This window comes from Sciurus vulgaris (assembly GCF_902686455.1).
Source record: "Sciurus vulgaris genome assembly, chromosome: 10".
NCBI classification, from domain to species: Eukaryota; Metazoa; Chordata; class Mammalia; order Rodentia; family Sciuridae; genus Sciurus; species Sciurus vulgaris.
In genome coordinates this window covers 79,836,762-79,848,286 of record NC_136470.1, presented here as the reverse complement: position 1 = coordinate 79,848,286, position 11,525 = coordinate 79,836,762, and the positions used below count along the sequence as shown (strand labels likewise).

At 46.5% G+C, this 11,525-nt stretch overlaps 1 long non-coding RNA gene across 2 annotated transcripts; it reads right to left on the bottom strand.

Annotated features, from left to right (window-relative positions):
- Window positions 1-1,622: 1,622 nt before the first annotated feature.
- Window positions 1,623-11,211, bottom strand: LOC306637796. 2 transcript variants are annotated; one of them, XR_013757265.1, is made up of 3 exons: window positions 10,637-11,211; window positions 6,239-10,262; window positions 1,623-5,278 (listed from the first exon to the last, which is right to left on the bottom strand). It is a non-coding gene; the product is annotated as an uncharacterized lncRNA (long non-coding RNA). The 2 variants fall into 2 exon arrangements; XR_013757266.1 differs by having other exon boundaries at window positions 1,623-6,890; window positions 10,091-10,262.
- Between the last annotated feature and the right edge of the window lie 314 nt (window positions 11,212-11,525).

Here is an 11,525-nt window from a genome sequence, read left to right as displayed (position 1 = left end):
CACCATGCCTTCCCCCAAATCACCCTCTACCCACTCAGTCCATGTTGCACACCTCCCTACCACAGAGGGAGCACAACTTCTGATCCTGGGCAGGCCAGCCCACTTTGTCCCTCAGTAAGCGGTTTGCCAGGCAGGCTCAGGCTTCAGAGTGTCAGCATGGGGCCATCCAAGCACCCAACATTTTCCCAGGGCCTCAAAAGTTAGACCCAGCCCCTGACTGGACCCTCAGGTGAAGCATGGCTGGGTTGTCAGGTGGCAGCTCCCCCTCATATCCCTCTCCTCTTTTCAGATAAATACCCAGTAGTAACTGGCTAACTAGAGTCTTTATCTCCTGTCACCTGCCTGTCTTATCCATTCCCAATAGGTTAAGTTACTAGATGGCCCTTTCTGAGAACAGCAAGAGGAGAATTAACAAACTGCTGACCTGTCCCAGAGAAAATTTCCAGCTCTTTCTGACTAAAGCAGAGCACCTATCTTGCCATGTCCGACTTCCAAACTTTCCAGGGCTCCTTTCTCAACCTCGTGGAGATAGGAGAGGAAGTCTTCAGGACAACTTTCATCTAATGGGCACAGGGCTCTGGAGCTAGATTGCACAAATCTAGAACCCAGCTCTACCTACCATTTACCAGCTGTGCCGCCCATGTGGTTGTTAAGCCTCTCTGTGCCAGTTTTGGTGCCTATACTCTGAGGAGAATAAAAATTCATAGAATTGTTGTGAGGATTCAATGAGTTAATAAGTGCTGAGAACTGTGCTTAGCACAGAGGAAGCACTCAATAAATGTTATCTAGTAGTATGTGACCTCTGAACTAACCACCTCCTCAAGAATGCATTATTCTAGGTCAAGTTCAGCTTTGCACCCCAGTACTTCAGGTAGGTAAAGGCTGCGCAGTCTGCGAAAACTTTTATCAGTGTTGGGGCCAGTGATTGCGTATTGGGAAGATTTTGTTTTGTAAGGGTCTAAATAAATAATCTCATAACAGCTGCAGGAAAAAGAAAAAAAAGTGGCGAGGCAGGGGGCCGGGGATAAAGAAAAAAGAAATCTAAAAATTAGAGATGCCCAGAGAGCCAAAGATGAGCCAAGCTCACTGCCTCACTTCCCTGGACATCCCTCTGTTCTGGTCCTCGGGCCCAATCCCAATCCCCACCCTGGTACCAATGCGCTTTCACCGTGGATTGACGCTCAGCCCTTCAGGGCTGTCAGACCAGGGCAGAAGCGCTGCTGCGCGTTCCCAGGGCCCCTCTGGCACACGGCCTGTCTCCCCACCGGCAGCCTTTAAATGCCGGAGGACTTGCCAAAGATGGGGGTTTTGCCTGGAGCTCAGGTTTCTCCGCCCGAGGCTGAGTCGGTGGCGCAGCTGCTCCGAGGTCACGCCCGAGACACGTCCGCACAAGCCCGGGATTGGGGGGCGGGGCGGGGGGGGGGCATCTTCCGCAGGGACATGCGGGGTCTCGGTTCCAGGCTTCATTTTACAAACATCCAACCTCCAACCCGGGAGGTGGCCTTCCTCCCGGCTATGACCTGATTTTTTGCGAGACAAAAAAGAGCATAGAAAGAAAAAAGAGAATAGAGAAACCCGAAATTTAAAGAAAAGCTTCTTGAAAAATGCTAATTGAGAGCTTTTGTTATTGTTTTGGAATTCAGTCTGTACTGGATCCAGATTTCTTTTTCAATGGACGAAAACCTAAATTTACCACAGGAAACCTGGAGCTACTTAACCTTGAGAAATTAGTCTTCGTTCTCTATTAAGTAAAATATTTGGGTCTGATTGTGTATACCCCTCTACAAATGATAAAAATAGAGGCACTGAACAGTTTAGCCACCTGTGCATTCCTTGGGTTGCATATTTTCAGTGGTAAACAAGAAAACACAGATTGGAAACACATTCATTCCTGAGTAAGGTGTGCTCCAGTTGGGGTTTATTTGTGTTTCCAATCGGCAGAAACCAAAAACAACTTTTGCAGGATTACCATATTTCATGCCTTTAGGTTCCAAGACATCATTTTATCCCCTCTGCAGCTATTTTTACATAAAGCCCAAGATTTTTTTTTTCTAAATGCAGTTAATAATCATAATTGTCATGTAATATTCTAAGTGTACACCATGGCATGTTGTTCCTATTACCCTCTTACCTGTGATAATATCAGGACGTATTTATTATTAATTCCTATTTTACAGATGGGAAGAGGCTCAGAGAGAATAAGCAGAGGTAATAAGTGGCACCTTGTTTGTTTGTGGCCCTCGGGTCCAAGAGCTGCAGAGCTGGCTCTTCCACCACCAGAAACCATTTCCAGTGTTCTAAATAATTGAACGGCTAGGAGTATAGTGATGCCTCCCTCTCTCTCTCTCTCTCTGCTCAGGACTAAACCCAGGTATTCACATATGCTGTGGTCTTTTCTCTTAATTTTCAAGGTAGCTTTGCAAAGATACAAATTTCGAGAACATGTGCTTCCTTTCTCTTGCTCTATAAGCCCTAAATGAGCTCTGAGCCTCAGTTTCCCTTCTCTGAAAGGAGACATTATAGTTAAGGTCCTATCTAGCTCCGACACCTAGAGATGTATCCTAAATTATAAACTTAGACGCTTCAGCCTGTTATTGCATGGTATGTCACCACTTCCTGCTTCCCTGGTTCTGTTTATCTGACTCTCTGGTTCTCATTACTGGCTCATCACATCAGACTCTCCTGAAAAAAACTTTGAAAAATACAGATTCTCAGGCCTTATCCCCTGAGAGTCTACTTGACTTGGTCTCCAGTGGGACCCAGGCATCAGTCTTCTTCTGAAGTTCCCTAGGTGAATGTGTAGCCAGGGTGTACACACTGATCTAACCCAGTAAAAGACTCCAATGTCATCCAAGCCAGTTGTGCCTTTATACATGTAGTTGCCATAACTGGAATTCTTTTTTATAAAATCCAATAACATTAGTGCTACCAGAGTTCATCTCAAAACAGATGTGAACATAATTTTATTTCATTGCATGTTTTCCTTAAATAACTTAAGGCTTCTCACCAAAGTTTCAACGTGCTGCATGTGAGGAAGCGTGTGTGTGTGTGTGTGTGTGCTGAGATGATGAAAATAATGCTGAAGATGATTCTTCCCTCAGAGGCAGAGACAGATAAGTACTATAATAATCAGAAGGTTCAAGATCAATCTGAACTGATAACTGATTGGTCAGGTGGAAGAAATCACTCAAGATATTGATTTAACTCAAGGAACCCTGTATTTTGGAAGTTGCCTGTGTGAGACCAAACCTAAGAGACTGGCCTAAGCCAGAGGAGGTAGAAAGATGGCTAAAAGGTCAGCCTGAGCTCTTTGAATTCCCAAAGGTCCCAGGCTGTTTTGTGTACTGTTAGTCCCTCATTTTTTGCATCTGTAAAAGGGAGGCAAGCTTTCCAAAGCAGTGCACCTCAGTGACACCCTGGGAAAGTCCAAACACTCCTTCAAATCAAAAAGGTGTACTTTTTCTTTAAGGGAGGAACTGCCAGCTTCTTGATATTTAGAAGAAATCTAGAGTTTGTTCTCAGGTAACTCTTTATAATATTTTTAGATTGTTAATTAAACTTAAGTTTCTCTCTTACTATTATGTGTGACCCTTCAAGACCCATCATCCCACCACCACATTGCACACGCATGCACACACACACACACACCCATATACACATCCCTGAAGTCTTTGATCAAATGTGTTATGGCTTGAATATGGCTTGTGCCCCTGCCCCATCTTGTGCAAGGATTTAACTCCCAAAGTCACGTGTTCATGGTACTAAGAGGGTAGAAACCTAGACTATGGTGTTTAGACTATGGTTCCTTTGGAAAGTAATTAGGTCTAGATAAGGTCACTAGGGTGGAGGTCCATGATTAAATCCTGGAGGTTTTATAAGAGGAAGAGAGACCAGAAACACAGATGTGGACACCTGCCCCCCCACACTCCCATCTCTTACCACGTGGTGCCATCATCACACTGGAGACTGGCAACAAGCAGATCATCACCAGAAGTGAGCTGATGCCAGCACCATGCCCTTACAGCTTCAAAATGGTGAGCTAAATAAGCCTCTTTTTTTTAATAAAGTGAATTTGCCTCAGGTATTTCATTGCAGTAATGAAACACCAATACAATCTGCATATACATTGATAGGTAGAGATAGAAACAAGTATGTAGTTCCACTTAACCTCCGATGACCCAGTTACTGTGGATGAAACACTACTTTATTTTGGTTGCTACTGACATCAGAACAGTGATTTCTCCAAACCTCTTTGGTAGGACTGACATTTAAACAGGGATCTCAAGCATTTCTGTGGACCTTTGGCCTTTACCTGTTACTTGTAAACAGTCTCAATCACTCAAAACACATACAAGATTCTACTTAATGTAAAAATGCTTGCAGTTGCTCTACATGTTAAACTGTTCTTTCCCCTTGGCAATAAAAGGATTAACATTTCTGTTCAGGGAATGGTTTTGATCCTGCCTTCTAGTCACAGTATTTACATTCCACTGTAGTTCATCTGGATTAGTTAATATTCACATGAATGAAAATACAGCCCGAGATCATATTCTTAAATAAATTATCATCCAAAGAATGAGGGAGGGCCTGATCCTAATAAAGTAAAGATGAAAATCCCAGAAAGATGCAGAAATAGTCTCTAATGCAAGTTTCCATGATAAACTCTGGGTCAAAAAAAAAAAAATCTTTTTGGGTGAATGAAATGAACTCGGTGGGAACACACTGATTAAAGCTTGTTTAAATGAAGAAACTGGAGGCAAACATCTTGTCCATCCAAATACATTACCGTGCATAAATCAAAGATGGGTTTGTGCTTTAAAAAATGTAAATTAATCAGTCTAGATAAGAGAAAGAGACTTTGAAGCAACAGGGAAGTTGTCACTTCTTGTGTGACGTACAGAGATCAGAAATGGGAATCAGATTAGAAACACTGACCTTGGGAAACACTGACCTTGGAAAAAGAAGTTAATAGTATAGTTTCCAGAGCAGGAAATTATATTTTTTTCTCTTTTTCTTATCAACAATAATATGTAGTCTGAGTCTGGCCAGAAGTAACCTAATGAAAATGTGTTTCATTTCTGTCTAATCCAATAAGCCTTTATTGAGCACTTACTATGAACCAAGCAGGCACAGGACTAAGTATGAAAGTACAAGCTGTGTAAGACTCAGTCACCTTCCTCAGGAAACCCCCATCAGGTGGCATTGCTTATGGGGGTCCAGTTGAGTTTTCATACAACCAATTTTGCAGCTGACAGATCCAATGGCTCATAGCTGAAGGCTTGAACAGAGGGGCCAGAAAGTTAGGGATAGATAACTTGGACACAACACATCCTTGAACTATATAAAGTTCTTCTGACAGTGTTGGGAATCAACCTGATACGATCATCAGTTCGAATCCACATGAGATCCCTCAGAACCAACCGGGGCAAAGAACTCGAAGAAGGTGCTGTGGTGGTTGTAGAAATCAAGCAAACAGTGTCCCTGGATCTCCAGAGTTTTTAGATAAAAAGAAAAATGAGTGACTTTAAGGGTCCATATTGCATAGGGCAAGTGAAAACTGCTCCTTAATGGGTTTTTCCCAAGAGAAACTACAGAAAGAAGTTTCTGAAATGCTTTGGAAGAATAATGTGCAGTAGCCCAAACACAGAATGACAAATGGCTTTGTCAACCACGTAGTAAGTGGCCTCCCTCACACCTGGGGCTGGTTCAGAAGGAGGTATTAACTGATGATGCTCTCTGTCTTTGGCACAGATATTTAACCCTTTGCAGAGAAGTTTTACACGTTATCACTTTTAACTTAGACTTTTCAGGGAAAGCAAAGCACTTGGTTCATTTGAACTTGATACAGAGATGAAGTGGCACACTGTGGCTCACATTTGTGGTCCCAGCTACTCAGGAGACAGGTAGAAGGACCACCTGAGGCCAGCCTTGATAACATGGTGAGACCCTGTTATGGTTTGAATGTGAGGTGTCCCCCAAAAGCTCACATGTGAGACAATACAGGAAGGTTCAGAGGAGAAGTGACTGGGTTGTGAGAGTCTTAACCCAGTCAGTGATTTAATCCCCTGGTAGGGATTAACTGAGTGGTAACTGAAGTGGTAGGGTGTGACTGGAGAAGGTGGAATTGGGGTATGGCTTTGGGGTATATATTTTGTATCTGGAGAGTGGAGACTCTCTCTGCTTCCTGATCACCGTGACGTGAGCTGCTTCCCTCTCCCGCCATGATGTTCAGCCTCACCTCGAGCCCTGAGGAATGGAGTCGGCCTTCTGTGCACTAAGACCTCTGAGACCGTGAGCCCTAGAATAAACCTTTCCTCCTCTGCAATTGTGCTGGTTGGGTCATTTAATCACAGCAGCTAAAAAGCTGACTAATACAGACATCATCTTAAAAAAAAAAAAAAACAAAACAAAAAACAGAAAGGCTGTTAAAAGTCTCACTAACCACTAGGCAATAGCTGGAGCACTGAGCGTCCCTGAAAGTCATGCTACTTTATTGCTTGCTTCTTCTCATTCCAGGGTCCATGTCCATGCCTTCAGCTATTCTGTCAAGTCTTCCCCAGCCACCGTGATCTGCAGGGCTGTTCCCGTGTCCCACTCACTTCTCACAGTCCCCTGGGCTGTCTCCCTGGATCTCACCTGCCAGCCAGGCAGGTTTGGGGTTCTTCTCTGGCTGGATCATAGTTACAGGCGCGGCCTTCCCAATTAGCCTGGAGACACTGACCCTAGACACCACAGCTCCTCTCCCTCTGAGTCCCCCATTGCTCCTTGCATGGCCTGGCAGCAGAAGCCTTAGACTCAGACAGAAAGACCTGGCAACTATGCTCAACGTGGCTGCTGTCCATCTACTGGCATTGGAAAGTTAACTTCTGTCTGGGCTTTAGTGCTTCCATCTGCAAAGTAAAGAGAATGGGTTACATACTCTGTGAGGCTCAGCCTTAATTCTCTGTGATTATGTTTTCTAGCAAATACCAGATCATTCCTTCCTCTCTATTTCTCTATATATACACACACCAGGAAACATACACATCAAACACAGCCTCAAACACACAATCTTCAAGTTACTGCTGTTAAGCCTCTCCAGGTAAATGCTTCTCAGACTGGCATTTGACCCTAACAATTTCAACGTGAAAGTAATTCTGAATACAAAACTAAGCACCCACATGTCCAATTCTTTACAGTGTATGGAAGTTTTCTATCCAGTCCCCCATAATTCTACCTCAACCTATTATGGCTGGACCCGTTTTACAGCAGCAGGTTCAATGCAGCCACCCAGCTATGAAGTAAATTGTCTCCCTTCACAGAAGCCAGTGGCCCCTCCTTGAGGTGCCTGCCACAAGCCAGCTGCAGAGCTGCAAGTGGGAGGCAGGAGAGAGAGCTTACAATGAGAGAAGAGCTGCGGGAAGAGGCAGGGAGAGGACAAGGGGGAAGCTACGTGCCTGATGCTGGTGGAAAGTCCCCTAGCTCACAGCCCTGACATCTCCTGGGCCCTAGAATTCATGGATAATTCTTCTGACCTTCCACCACTGCCCCACCTTGTCCCCTGCTAAGGCTTCCCTAAAAAGAATGTCCATTGCAATCTCTCTCCAGCTGTTTAATCTTTTTAAATGTCTCTCACTTGTCTGTAGCATGTGCTCCAACCAAAAAATAGACCCTGGGCATTCAGGATGAGAAGGCCTATTAAATGGCAAAGCCTGCCTCATGCCAGGGGTGTGGGCAGCCCCCAGATAGTTACGATGACCAGATGTCCTGGATTTGCTGGGATGGTCCCAATTTAAAACATTCTAGTCTCCTGTCCCCATAAGTGCCTTCACACTTGTCAGACCATGTGTCCCTATTTGAAGTTTGGAAAATATAGTTACCACATGGATAGCCAATACCAAATGTCAAGCTGGACTAGTGTCAGCGCCCTGGGGTGGAAAGAGCACCTATACTGAAGCCCAATGGATCTTGAGTCAACCAGCTCTGCCACTTACTGTCTGTGTGACTTTGGGCAGTTTTTATTCTTTCTGAGCCTTGGTTTCAAGAAAATGACTAGTTTTCCTATAAATTGGTCCCATAGATTTTGACTTATGAGAAAAATTACTCACAGATGCTGAATATCTTCCAGTCATTCTGTGTGTAGTGTTCCCTTGTTTGGGAACATTTCAAACAGATCTGAAGTATCACTATGGAAAGCATTAACTTAAAGGTGTAGTTCAGGTGTCATCTTCAATGGCCTTGAGAACAGCAACCAAAATACTCAAACAGATATAAAATGCCCCTCTTTATTCCTACCCATACATTTTGAATCCTCTCAGTTCCTCAAGACCCAATTCTGACCCACTCCCCACTGCTCCCTGTCAGCTTCATGTGCTCAGCCAGGTCAGGGGTCTCATCTGGATCACTGCTGGAGGCTCCAGGTGACTTTTGCCTCTGCTCTCACTTCTTGCAACTCACTGGTCACAGTCCAGCCCATGGGGCAGTGGAAGGGGTGTTCACTGTTGAGCCAGACAAGTGCCATATCTGACTCTGGTGGCCCACTAACCTATAGTGTTACTTTGCCCAGCTTCAGCTTCAGTATCCTCATCTAGAAACAAGAATCCGGTTTCCTACATCTGGTGCCATGGGAAGCAGTTTCAAAGCCTTATTGTTACCACGCCATTTAAAAACATGTTCTTCTCTATTCCCCAGCCTTCTTTAGCTATTTTCAGACACATCAATCGCAAGCACAGCATTCAGAGTTCTCTGTAATCTGGTGCACCCCAAGCTTCTCAAACTTACTTCCCACGCGGCACATGCTCTTGAGTGAGGAGCCCGTGCCTGGCTCCTTGCTGCTGGCTTGCTCTGCATCTGGGCTGTGCTCATCCTGCTCTCCTCCCAGGCAGACCCACCACATGCCACTGAGCACTTGCTCCTCAAAGCCTTCCTAGACTGAGTCATACTCTTTCCCAACTGCCGTGGACTGAATTATGTCCCCCAAGATCTATAGTCTAACTGCCAAGTTGGCTGTATCTGGAGATGGAGCCTTTGCAGAGATAATTAAGGTTAAATAAGGTCCTAAGGGTGGGACCCTAATCTGATAGGGCTGGTGTCTTTATAAGAGGAGATGTGAGACAGCTTGCTGCCATGTGAGCAGAGAGAAAGCGGCTGCCTAGGAGAAAAAGTCCTCACCAGGCACCAAATTGCCTGGCACCTTGATCTCAGGCTTTCTTACCTCCAGAACTGTGAGATAATGAATATATGTTTAAGCCACCAGTGTATGGTATTTTAGCATGTATATATATCTATATCTATATGGAGAATATATATATCCAAATATATATATATATATACACACATACATATATACACATATACATATATACATATTTGCATGTGTTAATTAATGACATGTATATATCACCAGTTTTGTTGTTGTGAGAACATCAAAATAAGGTAGTTATGACATAACAAAGTGATATAATCTTATGGGACCACTGCCATACATGGTCCATTGTTAACCCAGATACCATCATTTGGCTCATGACTGGATGTATATGTGTATGTACACACACATGTATATACTTATATAGATACACATGTGTATGTACTATGTAGACATATATAGACACACATATAAACAAACATGCAAAATCCTGCTATGTGACAACCATGATACAAATTACTTTAGATCCAATATTTATCTGTTTATCTCAGAAAACCAGGGCTTAGAGATTAAATTACTTGCCCAAGGTCACGCATCTGGTAATGAGATCCCCAGTCAGTGATAAATCACATTGACAGTATTCATTCATTGGTACCTTCAGCCAACAGAGCAGCATATGTAAGCAGAGCCCCCATTTATGGTTGGTGGAAGATACCGAACAGAGGCTAAGAGTCTCTGCCTGTCAGAAATTGCAGAAGGAAGGGAGGACAGGTAGATGGTGAGGTAGGTGAATACCATAAGCGGGAGCAGGAATCAAGTGCTTCAGACTCCAGGAGAGGCTGCAGCTGCATACAGACTGAGCCCGCCTGAGAAGGCTTCCACAGAAGAGGTGACCGCCAGTCCCCAGGAAGAGCAGGAGCAAGGTGTGGAAATGGAAGGGCTGGAGTGCAAGGTGATTTCACTAACCAGGACTCAAAGTTTCTAAGGCCAATGAAACAGGCTTAGGACCTTGGGCAGCATGGGGCTGACTTTAGAGGAAGCTTCTGGAGTTCCAGGACACAGGGTTGGCCCACATCCCCATCCACTCCACCAGGCAGGGGACTCATCTGGGGGCACTAGACTGTAGAGAAGGCACCACCTAGAAGAGGAAAGGAGAGTTGTGCTGTGACAGAGGCACTCTGAGATTGGAGTCCAACAGTGCTCAGTTGCCACCCAGCAGGATGACCTTGAGTACATCTCTGCATGGCTGGGCTTAGAGCACATGTGATTCCCAGCACCCCAGCCACTGGGCTGCAGTAGTGGAGTCGTGACCCCACGCGGATGCGGCTGGTCTCTTGCTTCGTTCCCAAGGAAGCTGTTTCTGGTCTGGGAGCAGATGGCAGAGTGGAGCCTCCCGCCCAGGGCTGCCAGATCTGTGGGCCTGACCGCAGGTGCTGTAATCAGACAGCCCCAACGTGCAGGGCCTTGTCTCCGGCCAGTCCACCCACAGTCCCTTCGCCCAGCTCTTCCTGCCTGGCCCTCTCTTAAGGTCAGCGCTCAGAAGTGCTCAGCACAAGGACCTCTCTGGATCACCATCATCCAATGCAACGAAGGATACGAGGGCAGGAACAGGGCGTGCTGGGCTGCCCCTTCCCGGCCCTGCCTCCGCGGGTGGCGCCTGGCCGCAGCCAGGCCGCGGGTCGCGGGGCCAAGCTGGCCCGGGCGTGTGGGCGGGAGCCGTGCGGCGGGCGGCGGCGAGCGCTCGGAAGTGCCCCCGGGCGGCCTCCGCGGCAGGCGGCTCCTGTTTCCCGGCTCCCGCCCGGGCGGGCGCGAGGCAGCTGCTGGGAGGTGAGCGGAGCAGCGTTTTCCCACAGTCTGGGGCGGTGACACATGGCGCTCACACATTCCACAGCCGGCGGCCGCGCCAGGCCTGGCCGCGAGTCAAGGCAGCGCCGGGAGCGGCCGCCGAGCAGGTTCCGACTTTGGCCCCAGCCGCGGCCGCTTCCCGCCTTCCACGCCCGGCGTGGGCGGAGGCGGGACGCCGAGCGCAGCCTGCTTAACCCTCGCGATCCAGACCCGCTGCGGATCTGGTTTCCAACGCCAGCGTGGCTCGCCTAAGTGCTTAATAAATGAATGAACGAACAAGTGAATGAATAGTAAATAAACGAGGGGAAGAGTGCATGCACGCTAAAGGAAGCCCGGCAAGCACACACTACGTACCTATGCGACAACTGGTCTGAGCAGGTTCTTGCCATTTGCAAAGCTCCTGAGTCCCGTTCTCAGTGCTTTCTTGAAAGAACACCGAACAGTGTGTGTGTGTGGTGGTGGTGGGGGGGGGGGGCAGTTTGCTGGCACTCCCATACACCACTGAAAACTTGACACAGGGAGAAGCTACTTGAGAGAGGTGGCGCCACTCTCGCTT